Source organism: Nuphar pumila, chromosome 7, assembly GCF_984573655.1.
Source record: "Nuphar pumila chromosome 7, dmNupPumi1.hap1.1, whole genome shotgun sequence".
NCBI classification, from domain to species: Eukaryota; Viridiplantae; Streptophyta; class Magnoliopsida; order Nymphaeales; family Nymphaeaceae; genus Nuphar; species Nuphar pumila.
The window spans coordinates 9,473,797-9,487,388 of NC_143255.1; positions in this window are offsets into that span (position 1 = coordinate 9,473,797).

Consider the following 13,592-nt stretch of genomic DNA (forward strand, 5'->3'; position numbering starts at 1 on the left):
ATCTCTTACTTGTGTCGCATGTGGCTGACCGCAATATCAATTCTAAGAGACCATATTGGGGACACTGTTTTTAATTCTCAGTGGTCACAATGGGTGCTTTACCAAAATGGTAGGTTTTGCACTAACAAGTTGTACTGATCCTACCTTCGGGGGCTGATTGGTTCCCTGTAGGTGTGCTTTGGGCTAAGGGCCCTACCCTCCGTTCTCGAATCCTAGCCTGGTTAATCTTGCAGGATAGGGTCCAAACTCACAGTTATCTTAAGAGGTTGGGTTTTCACCTCGCCAGTTGGTGTGTTCTTTGTCACGCAGTTGAAGAATCTATTTCTCACTTATTCTGGTCTTGCCCATTATTTGGGGAGATATTTAAAAGGAAGTGGCGCCATCCAAAAGTTATCCTCAAAGAGGAATCATTCGTGTTAGATATGCTCATGGGCCCCATTCTTATCAGGTGTAGCAGACACTGGAGGATGATCTGGAGGACGTGGTTGCTTACTACCTGGTGGTCTGTTTGGATGGCATGCAATGATGCTATTTTTCGTCAGATCCTGGTGGTCATCCCCAAACTCGCACATTGCATTATGGCTGATGTTTATTCAATCTTGCGTATTCATCTTTCCAATCCCTCTTCCGAGTGCGACGATCAATCCTTTCTGGTGCCCTCTGTCCTGGTGGCTTGAGTTTGGCATCGATTTTGCTCCATCGGTCCTTTTTTTTTGTTTTTTTTTTTTGTTTTTGTGGGCTCAACAATTTGTTGATCTCGTTTGTTTTTTTGTTAATGTTGATTATCCTGTTTCGGCTCTCTCTCTCTCTCTCTATATATATATATATATATATATATATATATATATATATATATATATATATATATATATATATATATTTGATTAGGGCTTTTGAATTAGAGTTTGATTTGATTAGGGCCTTTTATATTTAAAAATTTTCAAGATTATGTTGATAAATTATTTTTTTATTTCTACAAAATTTTGCCAATATAAACCTAAGAAAAATCTAAAAAGTTGAAAAACTCATGCAAAATCATTTTATGTGCTGGAACATAGAATGTGATTTTGAATACACATGTTTTTGGATTTTCATTTTATGTAAAAATTACTCGATTTAAGCATTTTTTAGTATTTGGATCTAGTAGAGACCCATATTTGGGGCTAAAATACACTTTTTATAATTAGAAGCAAATTAAAGCATTTGTACATCAAAAAATATGAATTCCTATTTTTCAAATTACCCGCATTTTAAATATTTTTTGGTATTATAACCTGAGATCTATATATGGGGCTAATATCCAATCCAAACATGTTTAAACCATGGTTTTAAAACTTAATGACTCATCATTCAGCTAGTTCGTGATTGACTCGTCACTCGCTAGGTCATGCTAAGTTTATATTTTATAGTATGTTATATATATGTGTGTGTGCATTATATAATATTGTTTATAATATGTTTAATGTATAATATTATTAATGCATGTATAACGATATTTTTATATATAATAAACACAATATTTATATTATATTTTATATAATATATGTAATTATATATAAAATACATTATATATGTATATATATATGCATGACTCAGCTGAATCAGCCCATGACTCAGACGAGTTTTGTACAAAAATGACGACTAGTTTGCAAACCTTGGTTCGAACATTGAAATGGTGGGGTGAATTGGGTCGTACGATCTGAAATGAAGCTATCTGACCCATTTTTCATGTGTCAAAATTGTCTGCACAATGCAAATCAAACACGGGACACAAGGAACACATGTCCTTGTCCAACCAAGAAAACACTAGACGTGTACAATTATTTCTAATATAGACAACATGTGTTTTGTCTGTGTTGGACAAGTGTTATGTCCAAACTTGAAAAGTAATAAAACAAACTCTAAGAGAATATTTGACATGTTGGACAAACGCCGCACGAGGACATGACAAATGTTGTGTGGGGACAATCAAGGTAACAGTAAGGAAAAACCACACACAAAGGAGACAGAGAAAAGAAGGATAACCACACCAGTATTAATGTGGTTCGATTCCAATAGAAATCTACATCCACGAATGTAGGGAGACCTCAGACACTCACATGGTTTCCCCCTTGTCCATTCATCTTATTATATATTATTTATAATTCAAATGAGGAAACGTAGGAGTTTCCAATCCAGCATAGTTGGCAATCCTATCATTAGCCTTATCAACATATTTACAAGTCTTGCATTTTGGTTTCCTTGATTTTGAGATCATCTTGATCCTGGATCTAGATGAGATATTTTGGCTCATTTTTATCCTTGATCTTGATGTGGTCTTTGTGCTTATCTTGATCCTCAATATGCCCCCTGAAGCTTAAGGGTCGGTTATGATGCTTGAGCTTGTTGCGAAGAAGAATGAACCATGTTGTTCCAACCGCTTTAGTCATAATGTCTGCTATCTAATCATGAGTGTTGATATGATGAACTTGAAGTTCTTATTGACACGATCACAAATGAAATGAAAATCAATCTCTATGTGCTTACTGTGGTTGTAAATGATGCGATTTGCTGACATTCATGTTGCTCTGATGTTATCACACCATAAGATTGGTGGTGAAGAAGATGAATTCCAAGTTCAAATAACAAATTTTGAAGCCACGTAGTTTCAGTAGTAGTGTTTGCAAGAGCTCTATACTCGGCCTCGTTGTTGGATCTAGATACAGTGTGTTGCTTGCAGGCACTTCAGTAAACCAAATTTGATCCAATGAAAACTGTAAAACCTCCTATGGATTTTTTATCAACACAGCCTACCCAGTCAAATCCGAATCTGTAGAGATACGAAGGTCCTTATATCTAGATATATGAAGTCTGAGGTCCAAACTACCTTTGAGGTAGAGTAGGATTCGCTTAACGATGTCCCAATTAATAGTGGTTGGACAGTGAATGAATTCGCAAACTTTGATGATAGAAAAGGCCAGTTCAAGCTTAGTGAGGGTGGCATGTTACAGAGAGCTTTCAATCTGTCAATACTTAGTTGGATCTGGTAGAGAATCACTATCCAAAGCAGATAACCCGGTTGACGTTGAGATAGGGGAATTAACTGGTTTGGCCCCATCCATGTCAGCCTTATGGAGAAGATCCAGGATATATTTCCTTTCACTGAGGATAATCCCCAGTGGTGTGTAGATGACCTCCACTACAAGAAAAACCCTTATTAGCGACGGATTTTTTCCATCGCAAATTAGCGACGGACTTAGCGAGAGAACATTATCCATCGCCAATCTTTGAAATATTTTTGAAATTAGCGACGGTATAAATTCCGTCTCAAATCCGTCGCTAATTATCGACAGATCGACGACAAAAAAATTTCTCTGCAAAACTGTAGGAAATTAGCGAGGGAATTAGCAAGGGAATTTTTCTGTCGCTAATTCGTCGCTAATTAGCGACGGATTAGCGACGGAAAAATTCCCTCGCTAATTCCATCGCTAATTTTCGATTTAAACACTCCCACCTAAGGCGGGAAATTTTCCCTCTCTTCCCTGTTCGAAATTTAAACTAATGTTCGATTTAAACCGAGCCTCGTGCTCCCGCTGTCGATGAAGTCAAGCCTCATGCTCGCCGCAGTAAGGCTCACCGGACGATCCTGCTGAACGATGTCGACCGCCGCGACTGTCGTCGCCCAACTCCGACGCAGCAGAGGAGGGCGAAGGAATCTCGATGAAGGGCGTGCGGATCGCGGGGCGGCCGTTGTACCTGGACATGCAGGCGACGTCGCCGGTGGACCCGCGGGTGTTGGACGCGATGCTGCCCTTCTTCACTGGCCGCTTCGGCAACCAGCATTCCCGCACTCACCTCTATGGCTGGGAGTCGGACGAGGCGGTCGAGCGCGCCAGGGAGCAGGTCGCTTCCACGCCACCTACCTCCCTGTCGGCTCTGACGACCTCCGCGACGCCATCCGCCCCGACACCGGCCTCATCTCCGTCATGGCCGTCAACAACGAGATCGGTCCATTTCGACCTCTGCGAGACCCAATCAGAGATCTTGGGGTCGAGGGAGTACGACTTGCTGGGATCCGGTGGTAGGTCATCCTCCTCCTCTGTCATCGCCGACGAATCGCTCCAAGTCCGACCTATTGCTGCCAGAATACCTCCCGACAGCGAGCAAAATTTTTTTTTTTTTAAATTTAGCGACGGATTAGTGACAGATATTATTCGTCGTTAATTTAAAATAGCGAAGGACTCGCGACGGCTATTATCCATCGCTAATTTAAAATAGTGACAGACTCGCGACAGATCATTTTCGTTGCTAATTCATCACAAATTAGCGACGGATAAGTTTTGTCGCTACTTAGCGTCGAAAAATTCGCAATGAAAGCTATCTGTCTCTAATCCGACGCTAATCCGTCGCTAAACTGTTTAGCGACGAATTAGCAATGGATTAGCGACGGATTTAGGTCATCGCTAATCCACAGGTTTCTTGTAGTGCTCTATACCAAAAAAAAATGGAGAGGTCCAAGATCCTTGAGTGCAAATTCTCTGCCCATAGTTGTGATGAATTTTATAACATGAGATGAGGAGTTGCCGGTAATAATGATGTTGTCTACATATATCAAAATGTAGGTTAACAGGGATCAATTTTTCTGGATGAATAATGAGGGGTCAGTACGAGACCTAGAAAATCCAAGGTGCTCTAGGAATGCACTTAATCAATAAAATTAGGCTCGGGGAGCCTATTTTAACCTATATAGGGCTTTCCAAAGGGACAGACATGATATGAATATTGATTGTTTACAAACCCTTGGGTTTGGTTCATGTAGACTTCTTCATGCGGATATCCATGCAGGAAGACATTGTGTACATCCAATTGTTTAATGGGGCATCCCAAGGTGATGGCTACGGAGAGAACTTTGATGGTGGGGGATTTGACAACTGAGCTGAATGTTTTGAAATAATTTATCCTTTCTTTTTGAGTAAAGCCCTTGGCTACAAGGCAAACCTTAAAATGCTTAATGTTCCCATCAACCCTAGGCTTAATTTTAAAAATTCATTTACACCTGACAATGTTTTGGTTGAGAGGAGAGGCAAAAGTTTTCACATTTAATTGTGAAGGACATGAAATTCATCCTACATGGCTTGACACCATCTCGAATCAAGGTTGCTTGACAAAACATGGAAGGTTCATGATCTTGAGAGACTTCAGCAAGTACGATCATGGGAATAGGATACTAAGAAGCAACGAATAGGCGAGGCTTGAGAGATCCAGTTTGAGATCTAATAACCATTTGGTGTGTACAGGTCAATTTTTGTGGGCCACTGGAGGGAACAAAGGGCAGGCGGATGGATAGATAACCATTATTGTTTGATATGGAGGAATAGGGTGGCCTGAGTGAATGGGGTTGGGGTAGGGGAAGGTGAGAAGTTTTCAGCTGGTGTGGTAGATTGGGATTGAATTTGATTCCTAAGATTTGGGTTTTGGAAAACATGGGAATGTATAGGAACTAAAATATAAATACCATCAAGGGGAATGTTGGTATCCGAATTGGATTTGGGTTCAAGGTATGCGAACCAATTCTCGTCAAAGACATGTCGAGATACAATAACTTTTCATTGTCAATATGAAAACATATATATCCCATGTGATTAAGAGTGTAGCCATAGAACACACTTTGTGCTCCGAAAATCCATTTTGTGGTTGTTGAAGGGGAAAATGCAAGGATAACAAGCATAATAAAAAACTCACAAAAATGATAATCAAAGGCCTTTTATAAAGAATTTGCTAGGGACATTGATTTCTAGTAATGGGTGACGACATCTGATTTATAAAATATGTGGCAGTCAAGAAGGCATGATTCCAAAATTTTTGGACACATGAATGGGCCATAAGAGTAAGTCTAGTTTCTACTAGATGTTGGTGCTTGTGTTTCGCCATCCCATTCTGCTCATGGGTATGCAGGCAGGATACCTGATGCCTGATACCTTAATCTTGCAGCAATTTTGAAAATTTTCTATACTCTCCTCCCCAATCACTTTTGGAGAGTCTTGATTTTTCTGTCATAAACCTTTTCAACATATTTCTTTAAATATTTGAAACACTTGAATCACATCAAATTTATTTGAAATGATGTAAAGCCAAGTAAACCAAGAGTAAGCATCTATAAAATGAATATAATAACGATGCCCTTGAGAGAAACCAACTAGGGTTGGTCCCCGCACATCTGAAAATATCAAATCCAATGATCCTGACACATTTAGATTAACATTATCAAAAGGTAAGTTGTGGCTTTTACCTTTCTGACATGCCACACACACCATAGAGTTGATTTATTTTGATAAAATGGAAGACCATACCGATTTAACACATTATTCAAAATACTATAAGAAGGATGCCCTAGTCTTTTGTTCCACTTGTCCATCGTTGTCCTTTCACCAATGTATGCTTGAGCTTATTGAAGATGAATATGGTATAAACCTCATTTACTTTGCCCCTGAAGAAGTTGAGCACCCGTCTTGTGATCCTTCACAATGCACTTGTGAGGATGAAATTCAAAGAAAGCATTGCTATCTTGAGTGAACTTATTTACAGATAATAAATTTTGAGTGATTTTCCGAAACTTGTAAAATGTTTTTCATGAAAAACTTAGAACTAGATGAATAAAAATAAAAGAGCCTGCATGATTGATTTTCAAACTTGTCCCATTGTCGACCTTGAGATCATCGCCTTCTTGATAATTGTTGTGCACATATATATTGTTCAAGTCTACGGTAATATGATGTGTGGCGTCCGAATCAAAGTATTGTGTGTTATCTCCATAACTAGCAGGTGTCGGGGCAGCAAGATATACTTATAATAGATTATTCTACCTTTGGAATATGAAGGATATGCATTGCAGTTCTCCATGACCAAACTTCCCACATGCCTGACATACTAAGTTATTTTGATTTTGAAAATAAAAAATTTGAGGTTGCCTTCCATGATTGGACTGACCACCACGTCCACGGTGTTGCCCCTTATTCTTATAATATTTTTTTTTCTGTTTTGACTTGATCGATTTTGATTTTGGTATCCCCTTCTTAGGTTTGATTGCTTATTGAAAAAATTTGCAGATGGACTTATCGATTCACTAGGCTCAACAATATTCACTTGAGCCTCATGAATAAGTAATAAGCCATACAGTTCATCTAAAGAGAACTCCTCTTTACGAATGACAATAGATGACTTCAACACCCCTTATTCAGAATTTGAGTGACCAATAAGAATATATGAGAATAAATCTTCTTCAGCCAATGGTTTGGAAGCAAGGGCAAGGTGATAAGCTATAACCTTTGCCTTATAAAAATATGATAAATTGAATATGATCCCTTGGATAGATTCTACAGTTGGCCATGAATTTGGATGATTCGGGCCATAAATCTAGCTATATATCTAGTCTTAAAAGCATTCTAAATCTCAAAGGATAATGACAGCCCAACAATTAGGCTGTGAACTATGTCTACGAGAGACGATAAGATCCAACTCAATAGGAGTTGGTCTTGTTTTTGCCATTTAATATAAGCAGGTTTCACAATAGGAGAGGATTGCTTGGGTTGAGAAATGAACTTATTTGAACATAGAGAGGGTCCATTGACAAATTCGAGTAGCTCAAAATTCTTCAATAGAGGGATGAATTGCGACTCCCAAAAGTTGTCATCGGTTAACATGTTGGAGAAGGGTGATGCTACCATCGTACTAATGTCTCCATCTGAGGCACCATTGTTGTGAGTTCTGTTGGTGTTGGATAGGGTCTTCATGGTCACAGGTCACAAGTCGACTTTTCTCAACAATAAGAAAAAACCACACACAAAGGAGAGAGAGAAAATAAGGATAACCACATCAGAATATAACGTGGTTCGATTCTGATAGGAATCTACATCCACAAATATAGAGAGACCTCACACACTCGCATGGTTTCAACCTTTTCCAATCATCTTATTATATATTATTTATAAATCAAGTGAGTAAATGTACGAGGCCGCAATCCTATCATTAGCTTCATCAACAGATTTACAAAAGAGTCTTGCATTTTGGTTTCCTTGATTTTGAGATCATCTGGACAAGATCTTTGGGCTCATTTTTATCATTGATCTCGACGTGGTCTTTGTGCTTATCTTGATCCTCAATAGGGACAATGCGGCCTATGTGTCTTTGCATTGAGGATTGAGGTTGGGATCCTGTCCTCAAGTGCCATATCATGCCCTCTCTGCGAAGAGTGTGAATTTTTAATGCATTGGTAACAAGCCCTGAAGTTCTTCACCCGACTCCAGGGAGGGATTCAGGTTCAGATTATTGAGATCTTCTTCTAGATCACCTGTCTCATTGACTTATGGTCGATACCACAATGTCTTCCAGGCTCACTTCTTAAAACAGGGTTATCAAACACGACAGATCATATCAAACCAAATTGAACTTGATTATGTATCTAGCACTCAACTATGTCCTTTAAATCTTGACTTGTTCAGTTGGTACATTGATTCCTGCCTACCAAATCTTAGGACCCACACTAGGTTGTAGGCTCTATTCTTTACCTAATTCGTTCTTCTCCCATTGATCCCTGTTTGTACCTGAACCGACATGCGTCTACTTGAATAACCAGAACCGATAAAGAGCACAATCTATACGTATCCAACGGGGGCTCCACTTGTATGGTAAGAGCAGCTAGTACATGTCACCTTGTGTTGAGACTAGGGATGTCAACGGGTCGGGTTTGGTTCGGACTCAAGTGAAATCAAGCTTGACCCAATTTTTAGGTGTGGTATCGGGTCTGCACATGTGTCTAATCAGGTCTACTATAAGAGAAACCATACCTGCACCCAATAAAAACTACATGAACCAGACCCGGACCATACCTGGTAAAATAATATTTTTATCAGTTTTATATTGAAAATTTGTAGGTCTTAATTGGAACTAGGATGGGGCCTGGGTCTGATATAACATTTCACAAACTATACCCAGATCCATGTATTGATCGGACCTTCGGGTCCGGACTCGGGTCTTCTTATTTATCACCATACACAGACCCTATAAGATTTGGTCTGGGTAAACCCGACCCATTGACACCCCTAATTGGGATGTTGCAAGTTCAAAACCCAATGGTAAGTGGGGGTGTGCCTAACCCCAGCTTGCTTATAAAAAAAAATGAAATAGAAATCAAATATATATACGTCCAAATTCTATTACCAAGTACCCAAATCAATATCTGTATCCATGCACCACATTTTTAAGTACGCTTTTTTACTTTTGTTCATAACATAGTGTTTACAAATTCCAGTTTGGATACCTATTTGAATTTTCGTCCTATGCTTCATTACCTCCAAACATAGTGACAAATATCATGAGATTTATAAAAATCTCACGATAATATCACGAGAAATTGCCTGAAAGTTTAAAAGGGCAATTTCTATTGAGAATTTAAAAAATATTGTGAGATTTATGAAAAAACATAAACACCATGATTTAAACGTGATATTTACGTTTTAAATGGTTATTTATCATGAAAAAACCATGTGTTTTTATTTTTAAATAATTTTTATTAATATTTCTTATAAAAATATTTGTTATTATTTAAATTTATTTTTATTGTCAAGATTTTGCCAAAAATGCGAGAATTATGAAAATTGTTCAAATTCTCCTGAGTTTTTTGAAAAACGATATTTCGGCATTTTTAACTTTTGTCACTATGCCTCCAACTCGACAATTGCATACATTTCTGCAAAAAAAACTTCAAATAACGGACAAATAAGAATGCAAACAAGGAGAAATAAAACATACCATAATAGTTATAAAAAAAATTCAAAGAACCACACCACGAAACTTTCAATCTTTTCACCCAATTCCATCTTATTCACAGACGACATAAGAAATTTAATTATAGTGATCACAAATATACACCTCTCGTAACATTTACAGAACCAAAAATACGTAAAACTTCATTTTTTTTAAGTGAAAGGCAATCTCATTAAACAGAAGGTCGGTATAGGAACAAGGGAGTGATGAGATATCACTCATAGACAGTTATAAGCATCTTCAAATAAAAACTAAAACCAAAATCACAGCACACTTGGATCAATAGTGTGCCTTGGCCATTTTCCAATCAAAACAGTCATAAAAATACGTAAAACTCTAACAGATTCCTGAACTACCATCAACTTCGATTCTTTATTGATATACTGACAATAATGGCAGTACATTCTAAGGGTTTTTTCAGCAAATTGAGTAACAAGACAGAATAGTTTTGTAGTTTTGCGTTCATTTTTTTCCTTCCTTTATATCATAAGCCACTAAGTTCCTTTCCTTATCACTTTTCTTCACAAATTATTTCTTAACACCAACATTTTCCTAGACAAAAAAACCAACACCTAACATACAATAAAACAATCACTTGTTTCTTTTCTTTTCTTTTTTTTAAAGCTGGGGTTAGTCAGACCCCTACCAGTTATACAACCATACGGTTCATACCATTGGGATTCGAACTTGCAACATCCCAACATAAGGCAACGTGCACTAACTACTACTGCCAGACAAGCTGAGCCCAAACCCCAGCGTTAACAAATCACGTGTTTCTTACCTATGTGATAAACAAGTAGGGGTGTCAACGGGCCTGGTTTACCCAGACCCGACCCGAATTACTAAACTCTATAGGATACGGGTATGGTGATAAATAAGAAGACCAGATTAAGACCTGGGTCCAGACCCGAAGGTCCCATTAATACATGGACCTAGGTATAGTTTGTGAAATTTTATACCCGACCCAAGTTTCCGATTAAGACCTGCAATTTTTCAATGTAAAAATGATAAAAAAATATGGTTTTATCGGGTTTGGTTCATGTAGTTTTTATCGAGTTAGGTTATGGTTTTTCTTATAATAGACCCAATTAGACTCAGGTCTAGACCCGATACCATACCCGAAAATCTAATCCAAGTCTGATTCCACCTGGGTCTGAACCAAACCTGATCCGTTGACACCCCTATAAATAACCTTCCAACTGCTACAGGTCCTATACAAGAAAGGAGAAAGCATATCCAGTAGGGGCATGATTTTAACATGGTGCATGGGTTGTTGGAGTCACACCCCTAGGAGTGCAATTCACTGGTCCTGAACAAATGCTGCCCAACGTGTCCAACCAATCAAACGGCAAAAAAAAAAATGTTGCTCAAACATGTCGGGTGGTGTTTTTCCCGATTGCAAGAGTCGAACCCGGGTTTTTTGTGGCAAAACAACCCTAGTGGAGGCCATTTTATTCTTCATGAGGACACACTTCCAAATGCAGGACAACCCCACCCAGGGATTATGGTTTCTCAAAGCGACGCTTTTCTGGTGAATTAAACGTGGGTGTTTGTTTCATGTCTTTTCGGCCTTTCCTAAGAAAAAAGACTCTTTCATAAGAAATAGAGCCTCTTATCCTAGTGTGAATGAAACAAACATGTCTATGAAAACAAATATGTGCTTGGACCCATATAATAAATGCAAAAAAAGCAGCTTTCCTGTCAAAATAAGTTCATACTTCCTCACATGGGGAGACACTTTTTCTCTAAAGTGGCCCTTTAAAAAAAAGCAGAGGCTTCCCTTAGGTGGGACAAATGCTTTAAATTTGAAGTGGAACTTGGTAGCTGTAGCAAAATGAATTGGACAACCATTTTAAATCAAAGGACATGTCATATGGCATGCCAGCTTAAATCAAAGGACATGTCATATGGCATGCCGGCGACAGAGCCCCTCAATCATTATTTCTCAAAAAAAAAAAAAAGTAAGAACACCCTATATACACTTTATAGTGCATATCCAATGGGCGTAGATCCAATAACCGAAGAAATCGTCCTTCGAGGTTATCACCCTCTTTAGAAACGGATGCAAGTCCTCTACTTAAAAGCCATTAGTGTTGTCACCATATGGGTTCATATCTGCAAAACTCAGTAGCCACAGAAATGTTTGAGTTACAAATTGTCTTCCGCTTCAGCTAGATGTTTGATCTCTTTTTTTATTTAGCAAGTTTCATGTGAATGTTATGCTTGCTGTGACCAAAACTTTAGATAGCAAAACTAACTAGCTGGAAATTTATTTTGTTCAAAAACATCTCTGTACCCAGTTTGTTATCTCCCTTGCTTTCAATCTAGAGAGTTTCACATGAAAGGGGTAATGCTATATCGCTAGTTACTTTTAAGAAGAGAGACACATGTCCACTTTTTTTTTAAGATTAAGAACCCTCACCAAGAACCGGATCACTTAATGGGCTCGCCACTGTGTGGTATCGCTTTGATAGGTAATGAATTTTCTCCAATTATTGGTTCCTTGTTCAAGCATGCATGATTAGAGTACGACACTTTCAATGAAGAAACAAACATGCCATTGAATTAAAGGGATAGGGTTTGCTACCCTCGTGGGTAAGGATGTCAATGAATCCGGTTTTATCTGATATCCAATAAAATTTGATTATGTTTAGTTATATTTGTTAAGTCAAAACCATATTTTTATCTTATTATAATCAGATCTGGGTTTGATTTTTTTGCAACTGAACCCGACAAATATCTGAATCATGCATGGATATTCGAATATGTTTACATGCAAAAAAACATATATGGTATGAGCTTTTCATCATCCAAATCCGAATTCAAATCCATTAATACAACATTCTTCAAAAAAAAAATCCATTTATCTAACATTCAATTAGCAGTCGAATATGGTATTGGCCACATCTGAACTAAATCCGAACCGTTCTTACTTGTGAGCATAGTGACAAATATCATGAGATTTATGAAAATCTAGGGATAATATCTCGAGAAATTGCCTGAAAGTTTAAAACGGCAATTTCTCCTGAGATTTTCAAAATATCACAAGATTTATGAAAAAATCATAAATACCGTGATTTAAACGCGATGTTTATGTTTTAAAAGGCTATTTATCATGAAAAATCATGTATTTTTTTAATAATTCTTATTAATATTTTATTATAAAAATAATTTGTATATTTTAATTTATTTTTTATTGCCAAGATTTTGCTGAAAATGTAATATTTATGAAAAAGTTTTAATTTTTGGCGAGTTTTTGAAAAACGAGATTTTGCCGATAAAAAAGGTTTGTCACTATGCTCGTGGGTAAGGAACCCTCTAATGTCAAACACTAAACTTTTTTTTCACGTCTGACTCTCCAAATGTGATTTACATGCTTGGTTTAGTAGAAATTGATGCTTAAATCATGAATTTCTAATATATATGTTCAACTTTTCAAGGGCTGAAAAATCAATGGCCTACAGTGTATTTACCCTAAGAAAATTATATATATTTACATAAAACTTATGATCTAATGGTTGATTTCTTGCTATTTTAATTATACTTAGATACATCTGTGGAGTAAAATTTGGTTAACACAACCTCCCTTTACAAGTCTCAATTAAGGGGTTCCTTACCACGAGGGTAACAAATGTTCTCCTTGAACAAAAAGTATGAAGACAAAAAATTAGAGAATACAATGGCCAAAAGGCTACTTGACAAGGGCAATAAAAACTTTAAAACATAGTCACAATATTGCCAATATTTGGAAAATACCATGACATCGCCTGGAAAAATAGCGTGTCATAATC